Source organism: Varanus komodoensis, unplaced genomic scaffold (assembly GCF_004798865.1).
Source record: "Varanus komodoensis strain SLA01 unplaced genomic scaffold, ASM479886v1 scaffold7_3, whole genome shotgun sequence".
NCBI classification, from domain to species: domain Eukaryota; kingdom Metazoa; phylum Chordata; class Lepidosauria; order Squamata; family Varanidae; genus Varanus; species Varanus komodoensis.
The window spans coordinates 18363609-18375844 of NW_025336480.1; the positions used below are offsets into that span (position 1 = coordinate 18363609).

The 12236-nt window shown below is 41.4% G+C and overlaps 1 protein-coding gene across 3 annotated transcripts in view; it reads left to right on the forward strand.

Moving 5' to 3' along the window:
• Window positions 1–694: 694 nt before the first annotated feature.
• The window catches only part of G3BP1 (G3BP stress granule assembly factor 1), a 35466-nt gene continuing 23924 nt past the window's right edge, over window positions 695–12236 (forward strand). For 2 of the 3 annotated variants that reach the window (XM_044454286.1, XM_044454288.1), the window contains exon 1: window positions 695–795. The gene's annotated coding sequence lies outside the window, so the exon portion shown is untranslated. Of the gene's footprint in view, window positions 796–8037; window positions 8123–12236 lie in introns of those variants that run through there. The other variant, XM_044454287.1, reaches the window with a different exon arrangement.

Genomic DNA, 12236 nt, shown 5'->3' on the forward strand with positions numbered 1-12236 from the left:
TGCATTTGGGACAGTTGGTGACTTTGGCGTCTAAACGTGAGTAACACATTCAAGGTTGCACATTCAGAAGAGCAAAAGATTAGGGCAAACATGGGTTAGGCGAGGTCTTGGGGACGTGGTGCAACGCGGAATGACTTTTTCGAGTGCTGCTTGTTCAGCCGCAACTGATTTAGGACTATTTGTTTTTGTTTCTTCAGGTTAGGTCTTTCCCAGAAGTCCCAGCCCTGTCAATCATAAGATAACGTTCTTCGTAATTGGGACTCTGCGCCCGGTGCTGATCTGTAACTCCGCCTACCTAATACGGGGTTTCCAGATCTCGGCTTCTAGGGCTTCCACTGTGCAGCGCACCTATCCTTGGGCGGGCAGCGTAGCCACACCTCCAGTGAACCTATCGCCTAATAATGAAGGGAGCGTCGCCTCATTGGCCTCTACCTGAACCGACAGTCACTGGACTTGCCCTAATAAGCCACCCTTCAACACCTATTGGTTCGAGCGGACGTCACTCTCACAAACCGGCTTTGCATTCCCCCTGGCGCGATTGGCTGTCTTCGTTGCCTTTCTGAACGTCGTCCGCCCCCTCTCCTTTCTTTGGCCTATCGTTCTCCGGGCTGGAGACACAGCCGATTTCTGACTGGTTGTGGGCGTGCAGTGGTGTTAGGCTGCGCGCCGGGTATATTAAGCCGGTGGCCGAACACGCTGGTGCGTGAGGTGCTTCCCGTCTTCTTCGGCCGGCCTTGCTGCCTGGTACGGAGTGAAACGTCCTCGTCCCGTGGTCCAGCTCCGCCTCGCCTGCAGGTTGGTGCGGGGAGAAGAGCCGGGTCATGTCCTTGACGGGCTGCTAGCGCCCGCGGCGTCTCCGTCGCCATAGACGCGTGGGGCCCGTGTGGCGCTGGCCACGGCGCTCCTCCCTCTCCCGGGCTGGGCTCTGCTGTGCTCTGCTGTGCTCTGCGGCCTGCTGTCGGCCCCTGAGCCGGCGAGTGGCACACGAATGCCTCCCCGGCTGGTGGGTGGGTCGTGATGGGCTGCATTAGGCCGGGGGCCGCGAGGGCGTGCCACTCCCCGGCTTGGAGCTGAGCGGCACGGGCTACCTGGCGGTATTGGGCTCCCTGGGTGGTGGGGCCGTGAGAGAAGCGGAGGGCCAGCAGCGGGACTTGGCGGCATGCCATGACAGTGGCGAGCGTGGCTGCGCTACCTACTCGGGTCTGTGCGCTGGAGCGAGTGCTGGCTGCGCGGAAGAGGAGGCGTCCAGTCGGCGCCTGGGGGCCGGCACTGCGTGAGGCAGGCGGGCGGGCGGCGGTGGGGGGATCTGGCGCTGCCGCGGCTGGGCGCCTGTGCTACCAGTCCTGGCCGCGGGCTTCGAAGGGCGTGAATGCGGGCCTAGTTCACCTGCACGCAGGGGTGAGGATTTCGCTCGTAGCCCTTCTGGGGGTGGCTCTAGACCTGCCCCGGCAGTGCGGTTGCTGCTGCATCGTGCCCCGCCTCGGCTTTCGTTAGGGCGCCGTGACCACAGAGCTCGCCTGGCGCGCTGAATAACCAACTCATCAGGTTCCCGATCACGCCTGTGAAGCAGTGCGGGCCTGCAGTGGGGGAGCCGCGGAGGAGTGGCGGGAGGAATAGGGGAAACGGGATAGCGCACAGCCGCTCCCGCGCTTCTCTCGCGCCTCTACAGCCGCCTCGCCTTCCTCGTACAAGAGCGGAAATGAGCGATGGTGGTAAAAGCTTCACCGGCTTAGGGGGCGGGGGAGTGCTAATACTAAAGCGAAAGGGGTGTGAGGTGCCGCTCTATTCATCACCGTAGCAGAAATAATTGCGTACAGAGGACAATAACTCCTCCAATTCGGGTGGATGGGAGAGATTTGTAAAGAGGGCAGGGCCACAAAGTGAGCTTGGTTTGCAGCTTCATTGTGCGAGCTTAGTTATACAGAGTCACTTGCTTTGTTCGTTGACTTGTACAGTCAAAATCTGTTCTTTAGTACATAGGATATATAGCTAAGCTATAATGTAAAGACTTTTCCAGCGGCGTTCAGATGGTAGAGCAGACCAATTTTGGCCCCCCCCCCCCCGCTCTAGGAGAATTACAACCCTAATAGTCCACAGCTCCGAACTGTGGACTCTTACAAAGAGAAAGCACACATTCATAACAGCATGGCAATGAGGGCACTTGTCAAGGTCAGTCTTAACGTTGGTAGGAGTTACATCAAGTATGCATATACGTGAAGTTTCCAGTAATTTCTAGGCCTTTCTGTCTTAATTATGAGTTGTTTTTAGTTAACAATTCCCACTTGGGCAGTTCAGATGGGTTTCAAATTTATGCATATTTATCTGTTAATGGAAAACTTGGGTGAAGGTTGTGACCAGTATGTATACTGTGTCAGGTGGCAGCATCATAATCTACTGCAGAGTATTTGTAGCAAGTGGCCATGTTTCCAGTCTGTGCTATTTTTGTCTTCCTCTCTTCTCACAGTGCTGGGGTTAAGAAATGCAGGCAGACACAGTTAGGTTTAGATACATGCCCATTTGCTGTCTCGGGGTCACATGCAGGGCTGTGGTAAATCAGTGACTGAAAATCAATTTTGCTACTAAGATGTCTTGTATAGTTTTTGTGTTCCAGAAAATGCATGACATTCAGTATGCTTAAGTCTCACTAAATCTTTTAGGAAATATACTACTTGGTATTTTGTTATTTGCTAGTAGCAGAAGTATTTAATTTTAAAATTTGCAATGGTAATGCATTGTCCAGACAACATCTAATAAGCAAATCACTGGTAGTGCAGTATGTTGTAATATTCAAGCACTGCTTATAAAAGCTTATGTTGGAATTGTATGTTGACTGCATATAAAAGAAGGTTCAGTTGGGTAATATAGGCTGAATCAAATATGACATTTTGGCTGCCTATACTTTTTAGCATTTCTGTTTAGAAGACATGTTCTAAACTCATGCTGGTTGTACATATTTTAATAGGAAAATTAAAACCGTGCTCACTTTTACACGCAGAAGACTGAAATATTGTTGAATCCAGATTAATATGGAATCATAAGAGTACTTTTATCAAAGCTAAGAGAAAAGGGGAGAGGCCTTTCATTTCCTTTATTGCATTTTACATTGGACCAGTAGCCAAACACTCTTGGTATTCTACAGAGATTAAAAACTATAAAAATGATATTACACAGGGAAGAATGCATATCTGAAAAAGTAAAATCAACAAGAATTTAAGACCTCAAGAATTCAAGTCAGATATGCATCCTGATGCTATAGTTTGGCAAAACTAATTTTGTAGTACCTTATGGGGGAAAAATGTTTTCAGCTTTCTGGTACTTTACTCCAAATTAAAAGAATAAGAATAATGCAGGTAGAAAGGGAACAAAATGCTTTCATGGGGTTGCATCCTGTAAAACAATCTTTTGTAAATGTACCACTTCATGGTTTGCACTTTGGACAAAGTTATACTAAGTTGTTAGAGATGAGTGACATTCTTAATCAGGTTATGCAACCTTAAGTCTTCAGCTCTTGGGACAAAAACTCTCCTCATCCTCAAGTTATCCCAGCAGTGTTTGGGACCAAAGGTTAGGGAAGGCTTCTCTAAACTGGTATTCGTTTCTATTTTTTAAATTAGGAGGAAGATGTAGGGCTACAATAACACATCCACAGATAACTAGGGACAGTAAATATGCTTCAGATACCCGACTATGTGGAATCTATACTTCTGTTAACATGAGCAGACCAGAAGAGGGAGAATATTGCAGTTCAAAGTACAATATACAATCACAGAAAATATATGGGCAGAGCAATCCCATGGGGAAGAGTCCATGACAGTGGAGCACTACTTTGTTAGACCTGATGTGCTCATGCCAACTTAGATGGAAGAGGATGAACTCTCTTCATCTGTCCCTGTTTTCATTTGTTTCCTGCCTGATTGGCATCTGTGGGAAGCAAAACAACTCTACTACCTATGGGATTAGTATAGTTTTCCTCATGCTTAGGCCATACCTGAGAAATGAGGGAAAAACTGAATCTAAAGCCTTCCCCAGTCTGCCTGTGAAATGCTCCCAAAATGCCTCCTTTTTTCCCCTTATGACAAGACAGCTACTTCAGCAAAACAACCATGCTAGACCTTTCTGCTGCTGACCAAAAGAGGACTTCAATAATGGACTTTCTTTTTGCCCTTGGACACTGTGCCCAGTTTTCTATGGCTTCTAGGACATCTGCCAGGAACCTAATGTTTTGCAGTTTAAGACATTAAGGTCAGAATTCCTATGCATGGTTAGACAGAAAATGATGTATTGGGCTGGGGAATGTCAGGATGTTTTTCTCTTGGATTTCACCTTAATTTGGCTTTTGAAATGCTCAGTCCTAATTCTTGAATTTCTGAAGGTGATATTTAAGTGTCCATGTTTTTAAAATGAGTTGCAAAGATTATTGATATATGTTAAGTCATTCATGTGAAATAGAAAGCATAGAAGACATTTCAAAAGACAAAGTAGAAAAGATGTTATATGTTTGATTTATTGGATTATACCTCACTTTTCTTTGAAGAACTCAAAGCAAATTTATCAAAATGCATTGCATACAACAGCTCTGCTTGTTGGGTGAACTACATTTAAAACTTCTTTTTGCTGCTGAAACAGGTGGTTTTCATATACCAGTTATTTAATCCCATAGCTCTGGATTTAATTTAGTTTTGACAAATTCTGAAATTTTCACTCTGCTATAATATCTTCCTCTGTGTTGGAAAGCATTGTATATATGTAGAACCACAGCTAAATACTGATGGCTGTTCAAAGACTTTTCAGAGGCTATGCAGCTCAATATAGTAAGGGTTGGATGAACTCCAGAAAGTACTCAGAAGTATCAGTCAGACTATAATGTGAATATATGAGTAGTGGCTACAAGAGTTTAATTTTAGCTAAAAAAGGGAATGCTGAGGATTAAAAGTTTTCAGCCCCCTTATATCAAATATTAATTTCTCTATAATTTTTCCTAAGTAATGTTAATTGCTCAAAGCACTTCACATTCATTATTTTAGTAAACTTTACCACCCTGTAAGTTATGCAAATAAAAGCATGTTTACACATGTTTTGGAAAAAAAATTGTTCTAAGGTCTCCCAGGAACTCAAGGTGAGTTTTTATATAGATTATTTCCCAGATGGCACCCTATTAGATATATGTTGTGGTACTTGTAGACTGTAGATGCTTTTTTACAGAGATTTCTGCTGACCTTTAACATACAGCCATTTACAAAACCATTAGCCTAATTTTTGTCATCAACTCCTGGCTATAATCCTATCTGTGCTTACCTGGAAATAAGTATCATTAAACATGGTGTGACTGATTTCTGGCAAAGCATGCGTGGGATTGTGCTGTCAGTTACTTGGGTAATTGTTTATACTACAGTAAGCATATTTAGTTTATTTCTTTTGTTTATGTGTAACTTGTTTATGGTAAGAATTTGCTGCAGTGCTGGTTCTGCTTTAGAACCAGATTTTGGTTCTTCTATAGATACAGTGTGTATTTGATGGTCATCATGCAGAAAAAGGTACTACACTTGTGCATGTGATATCTTGAAGGTATGTTATTAATGGCTGGGTGTTGACTGTTAGACATTTATTGTAGTGATGCACTATTACTTATTCCCAATTGACAGTGATTGACAAAGATGGATCCAATGATAATTGTAATTTTTGCACTCAGTTGAATGTCCAACCCAAAGTGCAAGATCTCCTTGAGTTCCTTTCTTACTGCTGATAACTCTTCCACCCTGCATGGAAATAGACACACAGGAACACATCAAGCCGTCCTCTAGCACTTGTAGAGATCTTGAATCTCTTAAGCCTTTGTACCATTCAGTGTGGAAGAGGGAAAGTAATAAGGTTCGTGCTGTTCCTTACTTTCTTCAAAGCCTAGCCTGAAGGAAAGGTGAAGCCCAGTTAATACAATTAATCTTAGTTTTATGAACAACTAGGTTGAGAACTTTGTGCCCACCCGTGCCAACCTTCTTTCTTTTGTGTCCTGCAAGTCAAAATGCTAGTGGGTTGTTAGACAACATTGTCCTATTACAGGAAATGAGAAATCAGTTTAATCCTGTTTCATATCTTGGTTTGTAAAGAAGCCTAAGTTATAATTTCCCAGTTCAGATGTAATAAAAACAGTGTGGTATGAAAACTCTGGATGCCTTCACTTCCAGCACACAAGAAAAAGGAGGATATAGGTGGTGGGCACAAAACTCAGTCAAATAAATGATGGCTTATTAGACTGATGTTATTCCACCTTGACTCTGTGGACCTTTTTTTTCTTTGCTTAGCTTCTTGATATCTCCAGTGGAGGAGCAGTCAGGTTGGATGAGTACAATCCAAATTAGTTGAACTCAAAAATTCATCAGTTAATGCTAGTTGAGCATATATGTATGAATTTCCATTGTCTGTAGATACTCTCAGTTCTACAAGTATGTGTATCTTTGACAGCAGGTTTTGGGTTGTGTGACTTGTAATGGAAATAGGTGAACTGGTCCGGTTGCTTAGTTTGAAACTGGTAGAACGTACAAGGATGATGCAGTATTTTCTACTCCATTGTTTAGTTTTGTTTGTTTTTATTTACTAAAATTTTTTAACATAGTTTGGCTACATATCCATCAAATCAAGATGTTTAAAATGAATAAATATGGATAGTTTAAAAGCAACACTGGAGCAAAATAAATGGCTGCTTCTGGTTTTTCCTATCTTCCTAATGACTGCTAGAAAAATGCCATATAACTAAAAGTGGATCTCAGTCTTATTTTACAATGACTAAATGACTGTTTTAAAACTGTGTGAAAGACAGGCTTCTACCAACCAGCATCACCAATGTTCAAGAATTACAGAGTAGTACAAATGTCTGAAAGATACCAGGCTACCTACCCTTATTCTAGAGCAGGGTGGTCCAACACATGACAGGTGGACCATATGTGGTCCCCAGGGCCTTGTTCTGACCAGCAAGAGGACCAGAGAACCCCCGGCTCCCCCCCGCCATCCTGATCCCAGTGATTACATTATTGTGGTGGGCCCTCGTGAGGCTGCTGGCTTGTTCTGTTCTTCCTGGGGCTCAGGAAGAAAGTAGGCTGGGCTGGCAGCCTCACAAGAGCTCACCCTAGCATGCCCCACACTGCTCCAGCTGACATGCACGAAGGCGCTCATTTGCAGCAGCAGGCTGGGCATTCTGGGGAAAGTTGCTTGGATCAAGTACAAGATGCTCAGTGTACCAATTCCAAGAAGGCAGGAAGGGCCGGGGGATCACATGTGAGGGTTTCTGGAAAAGACGAACAGGGAAGAAAGGGATGGATGTGGGGTGTGGTCCCTGGATTTTGTGCTGAAGTCCTCATGTGGCCCTCAAGGTATGAAAAGTTGAATGGCCCGTTTCTAGAGCATTCAAGAATTGGACCAATAAATAACAAGGAAGTAGACCGTTATAAATGCTTTCTTGCCTGTGAGAGAGATAGCTGGACTTAAACCATGATCATTTAATGATTTGGACAGGCCAACAGCATAACATTAGACAGGTTAATTATCAGAGCCTTGCCCCTGTAGAAAAGTGAATCAACTGGGCACACTCCTTTTGATATTAAATCTAATTCAATATACTTCTTCAAAAACTCATTTATTTCTCTTTTTTAACTTATTTAATGGGCTAGGATGAGAGATAGTTACTAGTACAATGCCATCCATTAAGCTTTGTGACTTAATAGGCTGGGGCTCTCTGGTTTTAAGAAAACATCCTTTTCACTTGCACACACTGTAATGAAATGTTAAAATCTGTGCTGTAAACATCTGCCATTAACTAACAGCAAGGTTAAGGGAAAGAAGTTTAGACATAAACTACTGTGGTTGAGCTGAAGACTTGAGGATGGAACCTCAAAATTTTTCACCCCTTCTTTAATTGTTATGCTACTGCTGCTAAATTTCCCACTTCTTCCTAATTCTTTCATTCAGTCCTGACTTTAGCTGCTCTGTTCTCCATAGCAAATATGATGCCATCCTGGTGAGAGGGGCAAGCAGCTAATCATTTCCAAGCTTACAGGCTGCAGAAGTGGGCAGAGATTGCCCAGTAGCTGAATCTGGCACCCCACTGCAGTTCCAAGGTTGGAGAGAGACTGTGAGTTTGGCTGTGCTTCATGCAACTGTGCCTAGTTTGGTGTACTTCTGCCTTTGGGAAAGGATGGGAAGACTGTGTGTGCTCTGTGAAGGCTATGTTTAAGGGCACCTTCAAGTACCACCATGCTCGTGGGGCTAGTGACTTGTCTAGCATGTCCAGCCCAAAATTGTAGACGTTTGGTGCAGCAGTGAACAATTTGTGGTCCTTCATATGCTTTAGTCTGCTGCCATGATGGGGCACTGTTTGTTGGCTAGGGTTGATGATAATTGTAATCAAAAACATCTGGAGGGCTGCAAGTTGCCCATCATCTGATCTAGGATTACCAACCATCTGTTGGTAGAATGTGTTTGGGTGAAATTTAGCCTCACCTTCATCTAAATGTCAGTGACAAGCAGACAGGCTAAAATTTCAGAAAGATAGTTCAGCATGGCACAAGAAGCTCAGGCATATCACTTAGCTTTGCACAAGTCTGTCCAAAAGTTTATATAATACTAATTGAATTTTCTCTCCCTGCAATTGACATTAATTAAGAGAAATTCAGTATCTGTCACACACACTTTGGTTCTACTCTAGGTGGCATTATGTTAGTATAACACAACTTTTCTTCATTAAGAGATTGCTAATAACTAGGTGTGTGTGTGTGTGTTCCCAAAATGTTTGGTTAAGTGATCTTAAATTGTCCTAAGTTGTGAAACAATTTGAAACATTAATGGTTAATGTCCAAAGCATGTCAGAATTTAAAATCTTTCTTAGTAGACATTTACCTCTAAAATCCCTGGAAGTTCTTTGGTTGGCAACACTTGCCTATCTTATAAATTGAAATAAAATAGTAGTGTTGTGCTCTTTCTATTAACTCAATTTTATTAATAGCTGGTATGGTGTAGTGGTTAAGAGTGTGAGACATTGGGCTCCATGGTGACTTTGGGCTGGGTGACTCTCAGCCCAGCTTACCTCATAGGGTTGCTGATAGGAGAGATAAAGAGAAATATGTTAGCAGCCTTAACTTCCTTGAAAGGAAAGGAAGAGAAATGTAACTCTTTAAGTTTTAAAGAGTTTTAAAGCAGCAAATAGTCTTTTTGCAAATAAGACTAAATGGGTAAGGGTTTTGCAATTGTGCATGTACTGCATCAGTTGTAGAGTGAATTTTTTTGTGCTTTGAGATCCCTTCTAACGCTATCGTTGAATGTGAACATTCAACTCGAGGTTGACTGTGCATGCTCTTCTGTTATTGGTTAGTTGCTGGATGTTACAAAGTAGTTAAAAGGTTTGTTTCTATATCTGAAGCTATCCTTGAAGGAAGAAAATGCTCACCTTGTATGCCATTCTAAGAAGTGACAGATCATGTTGGTTCCCACCCTCTGTCCTCCCCATCCTGTTCTACCCATTGGCGGAGGTGACCTGTTATGGTAGTGATTGCATTCTTCTTGATGGACAGGACTACATTAACTTTATTTATGCAATATCTATACTATACTTACTGGAAAATTTCCCAAAGTATATTTTTAAAACATTAAAATGTACAGTATGATCTATATGAAAGCAAACATATTAGAACAGGAAACTAGGAAAATAAAATGACTTAGAGTAGGTATAAGTGAGCCTCTTGGGGAAGCTATTTCCGCAGTGTGGTTGGGTCCCAGGACTAAAAACTTGGAACCACCCATGTTCCATACACTGATAAAGGGAAGGTAATTTTAAGAAAAACATTAGTGTAGAGTACCTAGAGGTGGTGAGCTGGATATATTTTGGCAAGTTTTTGTACAGTCTCACTCTGGAAACAGTGGAGGAGCAGATGTTTAGTGTTTAGTTGGATAATTACTGTGTTCTTCATTTAGTATTTTCTAGTTACCTGCAATCCAGTGTGACCATTTATCCAACTATCAGCAGTATTTTCCATTGTAAAATAAAATCACTTTCCTGTTGTATGGTCTCTGAATTCACAGTTTAGCCTCTTATAAGTAAGAAAGTAGAACTCCAGAGGAGAAAGGGGGTGACAAACCAGGTTGCATGTCAAATGGAGGAATACATTTGTCATCAATGCACTCTAAAAAAGATGGCATATATGTCATTAAATGCATATTAAATTTTTGTATAGACATTACATTCCTTAATGTAATGATAATTCTATGAGTACATCTACCCTATTATCAATAACAAATAGCAGGTTGGATTTTGAGGCTTGTAAAATCAGTTTCTTAGTTACTAAGGCAACACACTGAGTTGTAAGTCATACAAATTATTTGGGACCCTTGGAGCTGGAATGTAGTTTGAACGACATGTCTCTGGTATTTTTGTTGGACTGGATGGTTTTCTGGTTTAAGTGTATATTGGTGATAGCTTGAAATGGATTGGATCCAGACTATTTGTGGGCAGTTTTGTTCAGAGCACCCCCTGAGGAACAATGTATTCTATTTGTATTCTATTTCTGTACTGCACAATAGCTGAAGTTCCCTGGTTAGTGTACAGCAATTTATAAAATACAAAAGAGGGGTGGTGGTTGAAGGACCCTCTGGAATAGCTATAGAAGTGATGCTGATGGATGTAGGGGAATTGGTGAATTGTTGTTTCCTTTTCCCGCCCTCTGCACAAGCAGAATTCTTCTGCAAGTCTGGATGCTTACAAGCATACTCTGGGAAAATAATTGGCTTGAAAAGCAGTTAAAATTATTTTAAGTGTCAGTAAAATAGAATTAATGTCCAGTATGAGGCAGTTATTTCCTTTAAATTTTCTGGTAACAATGGATTACTTTAAAGCCTTAATGCTTATGTGTCGTGCTTTTCAACATCTCCATCAGATAGAGGCTTTATTTATTTTAACACTTCTGTATACTATCTCATAGCCACGTGGCTCTCTAGATGGTTTACATGATAAAAACCAACAAACTTAGACATTTAGACTGATGTCATGGAAAGCATGTATTAACAATGAATTTGTATTAACATTTTTCTTGTACTAGCCTGAGTTCAAGTTCATGTGACAATTAGATTTAAGGGTCAGTTTGCACTGATTTGGAGTTGATGTGAACCTGAATTCTGTTCTGTACTAAGCATGTTGTATTCTGATTAGAAACATTGGTATTCTGGAGAAAACAAGTATTTCCAAAACATTAATTAGTTTTAATGTTTTGGAGATGGCACAACCTTCTCACTCAAAGAGAAGGTTAATAGTCCAAAAGGATATCTGAGAAGTTCCTCAACATTCAGTAGGGCTTGCTTATGGGTTAGTGGGTATAGAATTGCGGTCCCATGCACACCTGGGACTATATTTAATGCAAACTTCTCTACTGAACACAATGTGACTTTACATTACATAATTCTGAGAAAATATTTATAGGATTGTACTTTAAAATAGTTTTAGCTTTAACATCCTGGAAAATGAGCAGGGGTTTGTTGTGATATATGTCATTATTTTGTGGCATTGCTTTTTGGTGTTCTATATAAGATAGACTGGATAGTCCCTACACCAAAAAAATATGAATACATATCTGACAGCAGGAAAATCAGTGTTCAGAAACCAATATGGAAACATTTCAGCCTCCCATGGCATTCTATTAATGACCATTCAAGTCATTCTTGAACAGATTATTTTCAAGACACAGCAAAGCAAATAAGTACAGTTTTTCAAGGCAATCAACTCTGTTTCCTGTAGTTTAAATAACAGAGATGTTTGAGAAATCTCAATGAACTGAAATTACTTTGAATACGTAAGGCTCCTACCCATGGATTCTGTAGCCTATGACTTTTTTCAAGTTGCATGGATTTTGAAGACATGTGGGCCATATGTTAATTCTCTTCAATTTTACATAAATACAACTGTAGAGAAATAGGAAGAATAAAGATACTGACCAAAAATGTGCATTTTTCTCATAGATTAAACCATGATTAAACCATATATATAGTGGGGGTGGAATTGTACATTTTAGTGTATTGCAAATTTGCTTATAAGTAGATCTGCGCAATACCTGATTTCATCAGTGAATGGATGATGGAATGAAAGCTGCCTAACAAGCTATGAAAAGTAGATGGAATATATTTTATGACATAACAGCAAAGAGATTTTTTAAAAAAATATATAGTAGGTACCTGGTATATAAAGATATACCTGGTTATCTTTG